The sequence below is a fragment of the Fukomys damarensis genome, unplaced genomic scaffold, assembly GCF_012274545.1.
Source record: "Fukomys damarensis isolate Sample0158 unplaced genomic scaffold, DMR_v1.0_HiC HiC_scaffold_21, whole genome shotgun sequence".
NCBI classification, from domain to species: Eukaryota; Metazoa; Chordata; class Mammalia; order Rodentia; family Bathyergidae; genus Fukomys; species Fukomys damarensis.
The window spans coordinates 14,234,979-14,247,962 of record NW_022900933.1 but is presented as its reverse complement, the minus strand read 5'-3'; the positions used below and the strand labels follow the sequence as shown (position 1 = coordinate 14,247,962).

At 39.0% G+C, this 12,984-nt stretch overlaps 1 protein-coding gene across 9 annotated transcripts in view; it reads right to left on the bottom strand.

The window, feature by feature from the left end:
* Positions 1 to 12,984, bottom strand: part of Sipa1l1 (signal induced proliferation associated 1 like 1) — a 333,742-nt gene that overhangs the window by 132,914 nt on the left and 187,844 nt on the right. Inside the window, exon 1 of one of the 9 annotated variants that reach the window (XM_033766664.1) lies at positions 3,691 to 3,709. The exons of the other annotated variants lie outside the window; for them this stretch is intronic. The gene's annotated coding sequence lies outside the window, so the exon portion shown is untranslated. Of the gene's footprint in view, positions 1 to 3,690; positions 3,710 to 12,984 lie in introns of those variants that run through there. 9 annotated transcript variants of the gene reach the window in all.

Below are 12,984 nucleotides of genomic sequence, written 5' to 3'. Positions count from 1 at the left end.
ACATACAATTAAAATCAAATTAATCTATGTAGCTACTGGAAAGAATTCCTTTTTAAAAGTACAAATTCCTCAACAGTTTTCAAATTTCACTTTGGGAGTATTATGACTAGAATCCCATTAGTTAACATTAAGGAAGACTCTAAAATACAGTATTTGCTATCCTAATATCTGAGTCACCCAGGAAAAATAAGAGGGTACAACTAGAGAAATATCTGAAATAAGAATCTCAAAAACAAAATCCATTTTTTAATCAGAACATCAAGAATTGAAGTGCACTGGACTTCTAGACACATCCGGTACAAACTTCACTCATTCCAACAGAAGTAGCAGACACCATTCATTACCTACCCCATATGCATCCCTCCTGGCTTCACTAGCAATAGCTCCTCAGTTTGTTCAGGCAGGTGTGCAGCATGGTGACACAAATTCTTTAGCCCCAGCAAATAAGTCAGAAATCTCTGAATCAGCCATGGATCTTATGCCCATTGGCAGTGCCTGGTCTACAGACAACTGCATTATCTCATTCTGACCAATGAAAAGCAAGCAGAAGTCTGCATGGTCAATGTGTCTTGGCAAACTCCAGCTTCCCTGATAAAAAGGAACAAACTCAGCTAGTTTTTGCCCACTGCTTTTTTCCGTCCAGAGAACAGGATGCCTGAAAAGAACAACAGGCATCTTCAGTTCCTAAGACCAGTATAAGGAAAGAAACTAAGGACAAAGTTCCAGGATCCCTAGTGGCATCACTGAATATGTATATTAGCCCCCACAGTGTTTGCTGTCTTCTGAAGCTGCTTTGGGCGTATATGTGTGTTTCTGGGAACTGAACCCAGGGCTTTCTCCGTCAGCTACATCCCCAGTCCTTGTTCATTTTTTAGCACTGTCTCACTAAATATTGAATTGTCCAACCTGTGATCCTCTGCCTCAGCTTCACCAAGTTTTGGGATTACAGGCATGGCCACCATGCCCAGCTTTGAGGCTGCTGCTTTGCTACATGAGAAAATAAACTTCCATTTCCTTAAGCCACTACAGTGGCTTGTTGCTGACTACATTCCTCAGTGATAAAACACATACATCTGAGTAGCTAAATGTGATCTTTATTCATAAATAGTTGCCATTTTTTTACCAAAACCAGGAAACATTTTGATCCAAGATGAAGCTGTTAAGCAGAAGCTTAACAAGTAGAATGCAGGGAAAAAAAAAAAAAACTGTAGATTTCAACAGGCTCTTTAAAATGCACCTCTAAATTGGGTGCAGTGGTGCTCACCTATAATCCCAGCCCTCGGGAGGCAGGAGGATCCCTGACAGTTCTAGGCCAGCCAGGGCTACATAGTGAGTTCAAGGACATCCTGGACAGCGAGATCCTGTCTCAAAAAACCAAAGTGAAATAAAATGAAATACACCTCTAAATTCAGTGCCTATGACAACCAAAGTCCACTGAACACATAAAAACATCTCACACTTGGGAGTATAAATTTGTTGTACTGATGAAAAAGCCTCACTCTCTCAGCTGCGGATTAAGAAGTTATTCCACAGCTCACGAAATCATGGCCCAGGAAAATGAAGTGGCACGTCAAACAAAACAGTAAGTTTACAGAATTCTTCTACTTGAAATGGAAGTAGGCTTCTTAGTTCTTTGACTGTTTGGAAAATGTTTTATTTTGGGAAATTTCTGTATTTTTTCCTACCAAATATAAAGTTTTATTCTGTTTGTAATGATGAATCAGGTTTAAGGTATCCAATGATGAACCCTAAAAACTATGTTCCAGTCTTTAAAGAATGCTCTTTATTATTCTATGCTTATTTATCAGGTAAATAAAAGGGCTACGCATTTTACACATATTTCACGTGGACAACTCTGTAAGATAATTACTGCCCTAAATGATAAAATCATGAATCTTTGATAATGTTTTGACATAATCCCAGCATAAAATATTTCCTGAGAGTCTCTACTGCCCCTGGAGGAAAATTCTATAAACAGTGTATATTATTAAGAAAACCTCTTTTGTCTTGCTATACCTTTCACTACCAAAAATGAAGCTTTCATTATGATGGAGGAGAAGGGAGGCATCGGGGTGCACAGCTATGACCCCAGCAGATGGCAGGCCGAGGCACAATGACTGCCACAAATTCAAGGCCAGCCTGGGCTATATGGCGAGACTTTATTTTCTAAAAACTTTTTTTTTATAAAAGAGAAAGTGAAAATGTTAAGATTTGATGTTAGTTTGAGTGCAATGAAAAGGCTTAAAAAACAGAGTGGAAGTCAGGTATGGTGGCATGTGCCTGTAATCCCAGCACTCTAGGAGATTGAGGCAGGAGGATCAAATTTAAGCCTAGATATTAGTGACTTAGTGAGACTCTGTCTTCAAATAAAAAATTCAAAAATGTCTGGGAGTGTAACACATTGTGAAGGCCTTGAGGATTCCCCAAAAAAAGTCAGAGTAAAAATTTAAGATTATTGAAATTCATAAACTAAATCCCTCACAAGCAAATGGATTTATGGGTGTGCTCAAGTACTACATCAGCCTAAACTTTCATCAGTCTTTGATGTCACTTTTGGTTACAGTTACCATAGGGAGTGGTTTGCTGTGGCTCTTTTTTTTTTTTTGCAGTGGTAATGATCTTGCAAGTGCTCTACCACTGAGCTATACCCACATTCACTACTGAGGCTCTCCAACTAACCTCCTTCCATAAATCTACCTTCAAATTCTCTGCAGCTCTCCACATGGCCAGTTTCCTACTTCTCCTAAAAACTTATGGTGTAGGGTGGGGGATGTAGCTCAGTGGTACAATGCTTGTCCATTATGCAAGAGGCCTTTCCTTCAGCACCACAAAGTTAAAAAATGTATAGCTCAAAATGTATTCAGAATGCTAAAAAAATCTAGAAAGGTAAAAACCCAGCTTCATCTTTAGAAGTGCAGTGATCTCAGTCTGGGCAGGTACTGCACATCTGTAATCCCAGAACACTGGGAGGCTGGAGCAAGAGGATCACAAGTGCAGCCCCAGTCTGGCCAACTCAGCAATTTCGTGAGACCCTACCACAAACAAACGAATAAATGAATGAATAAATAAACGACTTGGGATGTAGCTCAGTGCAAAGGTGCTAGGTTCAATTCTTAGCACCTCTCCCCCTAAAAAGTGTAATGATCTCCTTCTAGCTATATGACCAGCAAGTGTCAAATTAAATGCCTGGTATATTCTGGGCACTCAATACAGAGTATTCATTTTTCCTCTATTTTTCAGTCTATCCCTTGATATTCATGTAACAAATATCTCCTGAACAACAAATACAGAGTCCACCAGAAAAATGGATACACACTTTAGCAGTTTTCCATACTAATAAGTGTCTGGAAGCTAATGGCTACCACTTCGATCCCCTCTTGTAGAGGCCTAAGGTAACTTGTATTAATCTCATGTGTCAATATATTTAGTATTAAAATATTTGTACAAGTTTTTTATTTTCCTGATGTATACTTTTTTTTTGCAGACTCTATATTTGAAGCACTGTTCTGTGTACTTAAGAAACTGCCCTAAAAAATGTTTACATTCAGTAGGAAAAACAAGCAATAAACGAACACGATGTAGGAGGGACAAACAATACTTAGCCTTTGAATTCAATAAAATATTTTTTCCCTAAACTATCAGAGAATGACACCAAGAATATTAATGCTAGCCAGGCATGGTGGCACTCACCTGTAATCCTAGCACTCTGGGTGGCTGAGGCAGGAGAATCTCAAGTTTGAGCCCAGCCTGGGCAACACAGCCACTTAGAAAGGCCCTGTCTCAAAAAAAATAAAAATAAAAAAAATAAAGACTACACATACAGCTCAGTGCAAAGCTCCTAGGTTCAATACCTAGTTCTGCAAAAATAAGTAAATAAATAATAAAGTGGAATTTCAGTTTAAAAACCATGAGACAACTGATTTACATTTCACAGAGCAACACTTTTAATAATTATTCATAATATAGGCTGCAGTATTCATTTTCTGGCAAGTTGAAAATTCTTTCTTTTAAAATTAATACAATGTCAAGGTGCAAATGTGGTATCTGAATAAAGATTTTCCACATGTAAGACTAATGAAAAATCACAAAGGTTGACAGACTTGGTTACATAAAACTTTAAAATAAACTAGTAAGAAAACTACAACAAGTACAACACAAGTTTAATACACTGTACATGCAAACAGTTATTGTCAATCAAGATAAAATATTACGAGTTAAAAAAAAAAAGAAGTGTAAATGGGCACATTCACCAAATGACTAATTGGCTAACCATTTCTGTTCAATAAGAGACACTTTTTTAAATGAAATGCATTCATTAGAAATTGAAAGGAGTGAAACTGATATATTTTAAAAACCATTTCAGAAGCCAGTGGTGGCACATGCCTGTGATGTCAGCACTCTAGGAGGCTGAGGCCAGAGGATCACAAGTTCAAGCCTAGTCCAGTCAGTTAACTTAGCAATTTATTTTTTTTTTGTTTGTTTGTTTGTTTGTTTGTTTTTTGGTTTTTTTGAGACAGGGTCTCACTATGTAGTTGAGTCTGACCTGGAACTCACTATGTAGCCCAGGCTGGTCTCAAACTCACAGCAATCCTCCTGCCTCAGCCTCCCAAGTGCTGGGATTACAGGCGTGCACCACCACGCCCGGCTTTAACTTAGCAATTTATGAAGACTCCATCTCAAAATGAAAAATAAAAAAAGGCTGATGATGTAGCTCACATCAAAAGCCCTATGATCAAGTCCTAGTATTGCTCCCCCCACCCTTTGGGGATATGTATAAAAAGCCTTTAAAATGTTTACATGCTTTTTACTGATTTTATTTCTGATAATTTCTTAAGGAAAACAATTCAAAAGATAATATTTTATGTAAAATATGTTAATCACAGCATTATTTAAAATAGAAACTGTAAACAACCTAAATGCTCATAAACTAGGTAATTTATGGAATTGCCACATAATACGATATTCAGTAAAATGATGTTCAAATGTTTTAATTACATGAAAGAATACTTACCACAGCATTTTAAAAAATGTGTAATAGCTACACAATGTTAAAAAGGAAAAAAACAATAACAGTAAATAACACAGACAGTACCAGCAAGTGGAGGTTAGGGTTGGCAATGTGGACAGTGACTGTTACCAGCTTCTATGAATTCTACTATATAGTCTAGGCTTCTAGAGACTATAAAGGTGAGGTCTCTATCCACACATCACCACATTCCCTAGCCACAGGAGGTATTCTTAAAAGTGCCTATTGATTAACTTTAAAACAGAAGAAAATAAATATTATAAAAAGCAGGGTAGTCTAACAGGTAAGGGTAACAAGAATGAAACATCCCAAAACTTGGCTGGGCAAGATGGTACACACCTATAATCCTAGAACTCTGGGAAGCTTCCCAGCCTAGGCAATTTAGCAACTCTGAGATATCCTGTCTCAAAATAAATTTTAAAAAGATGGGATATAGCTTACTACAAAGGCCCTAGAAGATTTGATCTGCAACTGGGGAAGAGATGGGTATCACCAAAATTTTTTATAAATCAAAGGATGTTGTAATTTGTGAATTATTATCTTGTTTTCAGCATGAGGAGTGATTGAAATATAGTACAGTAAAAATCATGGTGTCATTAATCCTCCTTAAAATACCCCCTTCTTGCTTGGAACACAGTTATCCCATTGTTCTTGCCACTTTCTAAAGTAGTTCCAGAAGTCCTCCTTCATCAATGTATTTATAAGGTGTGACAAAAAATTGGGTGAATACTGCTGCTGGGTGTCATCCAGTGGATAGCAGACTCATAAAAACACCATGCTGTGTCTTGGACTACTTGATCTGTGATTTCTGCCTCTTCTCCAAAACCAAAATGACCATGAAAGGTAAACACTTTGAACCAACTGAAGATATCAAAGTAGCTAAAACAGCACAACTAAGGACATTCACAAAAAAGGACCTTCTGAACTGCTTCAGAAACTGCCAAGAACAATGTTGGATAAATATGTTCAAAGCCAGGGGAATATTCTGAGAGGAATTAATAGCAATATGTCTTTTACTGTAGTAATTTTTAAATGTAAGCACTAACCATATATTTCAATCACATCTTGTACAAATGAACAAAGAAAAGACTGGGACAGCTCCTTACGCAGAGATGCAGCTGGAGGATCTACTCAGCCTAGTGATAAGGAGCTAAGCACTTAAACAAAATATTAAATAATAATAATAAACTTTTTGTTTTCTTAAGTCTTTTTAAAATTTAAGTTTGATGTTTATAGGGTTTTCTTTAAGGTTAGCCACTTTTAAATTCAATATTATATCTTCACTCATGCAAACAAAGCAGTATTATTTTAAAACAAAGAAGACATCTAAACTTCCTGAAATTAATGTTTCAAGGCCTGAGTCTGATGAAGCCAGGCTGCACTGATACTTAATATCAAGAAACATTAATCTGAACAGAAAAATGCAGTACCTTAAACAGCAGCTGTAACAAAACCACTCCAATTCCCTTTGCTGAACAGAAATAGCAATGTTCTGGGCCGAGGATTTAGCTCAGTGGTGCTGCCACCTGCCTTGCAAAGCACAGGGTCCAGAGTTCGATCCCTGGTACCAAAAAAAAAAGTAAAGAAAGAAGTAGCAATGTTCTTTAAACTATTAACAATTCATAAAGATGGAGGGAGACAAAACTTTCCTCCCAATTTTCTATTTTTCCTCGGTACAATTCAAGGAACTGAACAGAAAACTCCATTTAGATGGACAAAAATACAGTCTATAATTGGTTATGCTATAAATGTCAAACAACCTCAACCTGAAAAATATATAAGGCAACCAGAGCCATCTTCTGCCTTGACAGTGACTGGTTCAAGCCCACTTCATCTTAGTCTCCAACATTTCCATTACTCACTAAGGAGACAAAGGGCAAATCCTTCAGTTCACAGACTGCCTCTTGTTACTTATAAATTTATAAGGAACAACACTATGCTCAGTTTAAGATCCCTAATAAGAATTGCATTTATTCAAAGAATCAATTCTACACTAAATGTCTTGCTTATGCTCATTTTAATGTTTGCTTTCCATATGAAAAACAAACTCAGTATGATGTAGGGGGGTCCTAAGCAATGCAATGTGAATTCAGAAGCAGAAATCTATAAAATGGGTGCAGGTCAAGAAAAAAGCTCCCTCCTAACACATTCTGGTACTTTCTCACATTTGAAAATATTAATTCATGGGTCTGCTTTTCATTCTATTAGTATTTTGGAGGGGCTCTGAAAAATCATGCCTTTTCTACCTTGAAGTACACTTTAAAACCACTCAACCTAAGACAGATGTGGTGGTGCATACCTGTAATCACAGTCCTTCAAGGCTGAGGCCAGCATGAACTGCAAGACCCTGTCTCAATGAAAAAAACAAACAAACCTAAAACCATTCAAATGTCCTATCTGGTTGACAAAGGGTTAAGGAGGAATAGAAAAGAAGGAAACACAGAAGAAATCTGGTTCTTCCCTCTTCAGTCATGACTGTTTTTAACCTAACATGTCTCTCAAAGCTCCATGGTGATGAGAGCAGGCGAAAAATATAGCAACACTGAAAGAACAAATCCCTTCAGAATATTTTAGGGTTTCTAATGCAAAGGTTAGCATGGAATTACAGAAACATAAAAGGTGAAAATAGACTCATAACTAGTATAGATGAACTATCTTTCTCTTTAATAGTTTTCTAAAATTTGTTCTATTCACTCTGCTCCCCTAAATTGATTTTTTCCTAAGGTAAAGAAAATAGAGTGGACTTCAGCTAGGGAGAATTTACCCTCTCGGGGCTACATGGCAGGATCTAGAGTCATCTGTGATCACAACTTAGAATGTGCTACTGGAGTCCAGTTAGGAAAGATCGGGGATGCTGGAAAATGCCACCAGCCCTCCACAACGGAGAATTACCTAGCCCCAAATGCCAGAGTCCTGAGGTTCAGACCCTGGTTTGAATGTACAGTCATCTCTCCCTTAAAATGTACAGTAGGATACATTTTAAGAAATGCAACAATAGACAATTTACCACTGCATGTACAGCACAGAGTTTACTTGCACAAAGGCAGACGGCATAGCCTACAATACACCTATGCCAATTATGGCAAACCTTTGAGACCAAGTACCTAAGCCACAACCCCAAACCACTTATTTATCACAATATGTCAATCCTGCAATATAACCTGAATACTAGAGGTTTTGTTTAGGGGAAAAAAAAAAAGCTGTTATCCAGGGCTCAGCTGCTGGATCCACTTGGCTCACATCCCAACAGAGAGGGCTCTGCCGCCCCTGCAGCACTCATGCCATTGGTTTGCCACCACTGACCCAGGCCATCCAGTATACGCCATGGTATTACACTGTCCGATGTTGGCCAACACGTCATTATGAAATACATAGATGCAACTTCGTATGCAAAGCTTTATAAAAACAGTCCAGCAGATAGAAGAAGGAAGGAATACTCAGGGCTCTTCACCCTGCCCCCAGACCAAAATGCACAATTCAACATTTCGTCTCAGGATACAGTCTCCCAAACTGCTGCTGGAGGAGTCATCATTCAACAACTTACGAATTTAAAAGACATATAAGACACAGAATATATCTGTGAATAAACTTGAAAGTGTTTTTTAATTTTAGCTAATGTAAGGACAATAACATTAAATGAACACAATACCAATGATATTATAAACATTTTGTAGTCATAATAACATATATAGTACAATTAATGTCTACTTACTGACCCTTGCTTGCTGAAAATTTCTCAAGATTTCCTTTTCTCCAGAATTCTAATTAGACTCAATGGGCTAACTAAACGTATCCTTTACTGGACACTTGTAGCTGAAAGCCTAGGAAAGGCTGACAACACTACAGTCAGTGACATCACTCTTGAGAAGCTTATCTTGTAAAAGGACAGAGCAAGAAGCAAGTAAACAAATAACATAAAGTCCAGTAATTGGCAAGCACTAGCCAGAAGATTCAAGTGCAGTAATAGAGCCAGAGGTAGCTCCCTGGCCACTTGCAACTGACTGGAAAAGGAAGGTTTCTCTGTGATGAAGTCATTTAAAGTCAGGGAGAAATCAGTTTCCAAAAGGAGGTTGTTCCAGGTAGAGAAAAAAGAAAGTAGAAAAAAAAAAAAAAACGTAAAATGTGGACAAATTTAGTACAGCCAAGGTAAGAAAGTCAGTGTAGCCTAAAGGGTAGGGAAGAGATAACATGCAGTAGAGTATCCAACTAAAGAACCTCAGAGGCCCTGGTAACAGGATTGGATTTTAAGAGCAACATGAACTGGGTGTATAGCTCACTGGTAGATCATATACTTAGTATGCAAGAGACCCTGGGTTGAATCCCCAGCAACAACAATAAAATATGCTGGGCATAGTGGCAAAGGCCTACAGTCCCAGCTACTTAGACAGAGGCGGGAGGATCCCTCGAGCCTGGAACATCAAGATGTGGACAACATTGCAAGATCTGATCAAGGATTAAATAAATGGCAACATGAAGCATTTTCAGAGTTCTATAGGCTCATCTTGTCCTATCATCTAGTTCGAGTAGAAAATAGCTTGTATTACTGTGGGATCAGCAGGGGTAGAGAGAGGTAGGTATTTTGAAGATAGAGACAACACATGCTGATAAATTAGAAGACATTAAGAAATAGCACATTGATGGGTTCAGAATGAGATGAATCAAGGCGTTTAGCTTGAACAACTGGGTAGATGATTCTCTCAAGAAAGTCTGAGTGGCAGAGACCATAAATTTCAGGACTATAAACAAGGAGACCAGTCATCCTGGTTTGCCTGCGACTGAGAGGTTTCCTAGAATGTGGGATGGATTTTCACTGTTAAGCAAGAATGTCCCAGGAAACCCAGAGGAGCTGTTTACTCTAGATTTAAATCAAGAAAGCGTTCTTTGCTGACCATGCTAAATGAGAAAGGTCTGCTACACATCAACGTGTAGATCTGAAGGACACGGAAGTACCAGTCTGAGCAAAGTCTGAGCAGAAGACAGAACTGGGGTAACCATGGGAGCACATAGATGGTCTTTAAAGTCCAAGAACTAAATGATATGACTTCTGGAGAGAGGCGAGGGCCCAGAACAGAGTTGGTGTTTCTGCTTTTCAAAAATAATGGACTTAAAGATGCTGCCGTGATCAGGTTCTCTGTATAACCACTGACCTTTAAACTCCATGATTTGACTTATTTTTCGGGTATTACCAAGAATTCAAAATCACAAAGTAAAACTCACATCTCGGAAGTTTCTGAGTTACCTAACGAGCTATTCTGCTTAAATCCTGAGTGCTAACGACCCTACATTTATGCTCCTTGTGCTCCTGTTCTAAGTGTCAGAGAGCAGTGCTCCACTGAACGGATCAGGTTTATCATTCATTGTTCTTCTGTGTCTTGCTCAAAGATTCACTAAAAAGAAATGCTAATATTACTATAGCCACATGTTTGGCCTTATTTTTCCTATTTGCAGTCCCACTTCCCCTTTATCTAATTATCTCCAACAAACATGACTCTCAATTTCCACAATCAAAAAACCAAACTCTCCCAACAGAGAAAAGGACCACAGAAGGAAACAGGTCTCTGAGGGCAAGTTTTGGGTTTCGGCTGTTCAATCTATTAGTGTGGCTGCGAAGATTCCTAACACCCTTGGCCATAAAACTGAGTACATTGGCATTCACACACAAAAAATAACAATTACCAGAATGACTCAACAAATGGCCCATTTAAACCATGGGATTGATACAATGTGCCCGGTGACCTATTTCAATTCACTAAATAGGAACCTCCAAACTGGCCAACTTGTGATAGAAAATTAGCAACTGCTTACAGCTGACCTTTAAATCTAACTGTCCAGTCAATCCAGGCAAAGATAATAAGAGAATTAAAAAACATCAAAAATTATCAAAATAGGTCCTAAGGTTTGGAATGGCTAGCAGCAGAAGTCCCTGGGACATTGTGTGGGACCACCCTTTAATGGAGGAGACAATCATACTAGGCTAGGTAGGACCGGGCTTGGGCACAAGGGGAGAGAGAGGAGGGAGAGCAGAGAGGAAGAGAAGACAGGACAGGACAGAAGAATGAAGAGGGAAAGACAAGATGATCTCCCACCAGAAAAAAAGTCTCCCCAAAATAACATAACTGAGAGAAATTAAGTGGGAAGTTTACGGATGGTAGGATGACATAGTGTTAAAATTTCTCTACAAATTGAAATGGGTTCAGTGAAATCTCAGTTAAAATCTAGCAATGCTTCGTGGGGGGAAACAAAGATGCTAAATTTTATATAAAAATGCAAAGGATCCAAGTCATTAAAAAATAAGAATGAGACTGGAAAGCTTAACTATCTAGTTTTGACTAATATCCAAGATTGTATAGTTTGCATCAGAACATATAAGTAGTCTTCTACACACACTTGGCCAACTGATCTTCAAAGGCAGACAGACATCAACTCAGTTCAACAAGAAGAGAGCCTTTTCAGAAAAGGGGACTAGACATACATATTTTTAAAAAGTAAAGCTTAGCTGCCTCATTTCATACACACAGAATTAAACCTGGGTTTCACCCAACCCAGCAGCCATCATTCAAGCGCCAGGAGGTAGGCCAGGCCCAGATCCACCGCGGGAAGGAGAACCACGCCTGCTCCCAACCCAGCTGCCATCGCTCAAGTGCCGGGAAGGTAGGCCAGGCCCCGATCCACTGCAGGAAGGAGAACCACACCTGCTCCCGACCCAGCAGCCATCACTCAAGCGCCGGGAAGGTAGCCACGCTGGTGCCCCTGAACCCCCATAATCCCCCCCACCCCCCCCCACTCTCAGACCTCCTGACTGTGCAAGTCTTTGGACCCACTCTGCAAAGACAGAGGTGGTCATCAAGGGTATTTTTCTGAGTTTCCAACTTTGAACGTCTTTAAAGAAAGGGCGTGGGAAACCTGTAATAGAACGTTGAGGAGTTCAACCATTCAGAAGGATGGGGAACTCAATCTGGGCCTTGCAGCCCGAGGTCAGTCAGCGTCATGGGGTTCAGCCATCAGCTAACTGAGATCACGGGTCTTGCATCCTCGCTCTGTCTGAGCCATTAAATGGTAAATATACTATATTGAAAAGTTTGTTCACTGCAGACATGTTCTGGACTGCTTCTTGATTTCAATTGAATTCAAATGATTTAAGGGTGATAGACTAGTGACTACCACAGGTGGTCAGTGTCCAAGTTGTGCTTGATCTTAATATGTTGCTGATTGTATCAGTTGGGGTAAAGCACTGCCGCTGATTTGATGAGCTGTTTTTCTCTGATGTTATGAAGATGAGAATGTCTGTGGGTCGATAGAGACACAGAAGCTAGGGCGCAACTATATCAGGAAGATTTGGGTGATAATCCAGAGATTAAACCAAGGACAGCCCGACAACAAAAATTAAAATGAGAAAACACTTAAGCAAGACACAAGGACAGACTTCCAGTTCACCAATGGCAAACAGTAGGGCAAATGAGGATGAAAAGGCCGATAGTGAACCACCAGGACACCCTGAACTCAAAGCACAGGAAGTAACAAAACATATCAATCAGGCTCTGGAAAAATTCAAAACAGAAATAATTTCCCAGATAACCATAGAGATAGTGAGCAAAATGGAAGTCGTGATTCCAGACTTTAGAGCAGAAACTGACAAAAAAAATAGATGAGCTCAGGACCATGATAGAAGCCATGAAGGCCCAGCATAAGAAAGAAATGGAAAAAATAAATGCCCAACATAAGAAAGAAATGGAATACATACAACAGATTCAAACAGATATCCAGGAGATTAAACACTCTATTGAAAGTGTATGCAACAGAATAAAAGAATGCGAAGATAGGCTCTCAGATATAGAAGATAAGATTGCAGTCAGTGACCAGGAAAAGAGAGGTCTCTTAAAAACAGTAAGAGATCATGAGAAATCGATCCAACTACTCCTAGACGATGCAAAGAAGAATAACATAAGACTGATAGGAAT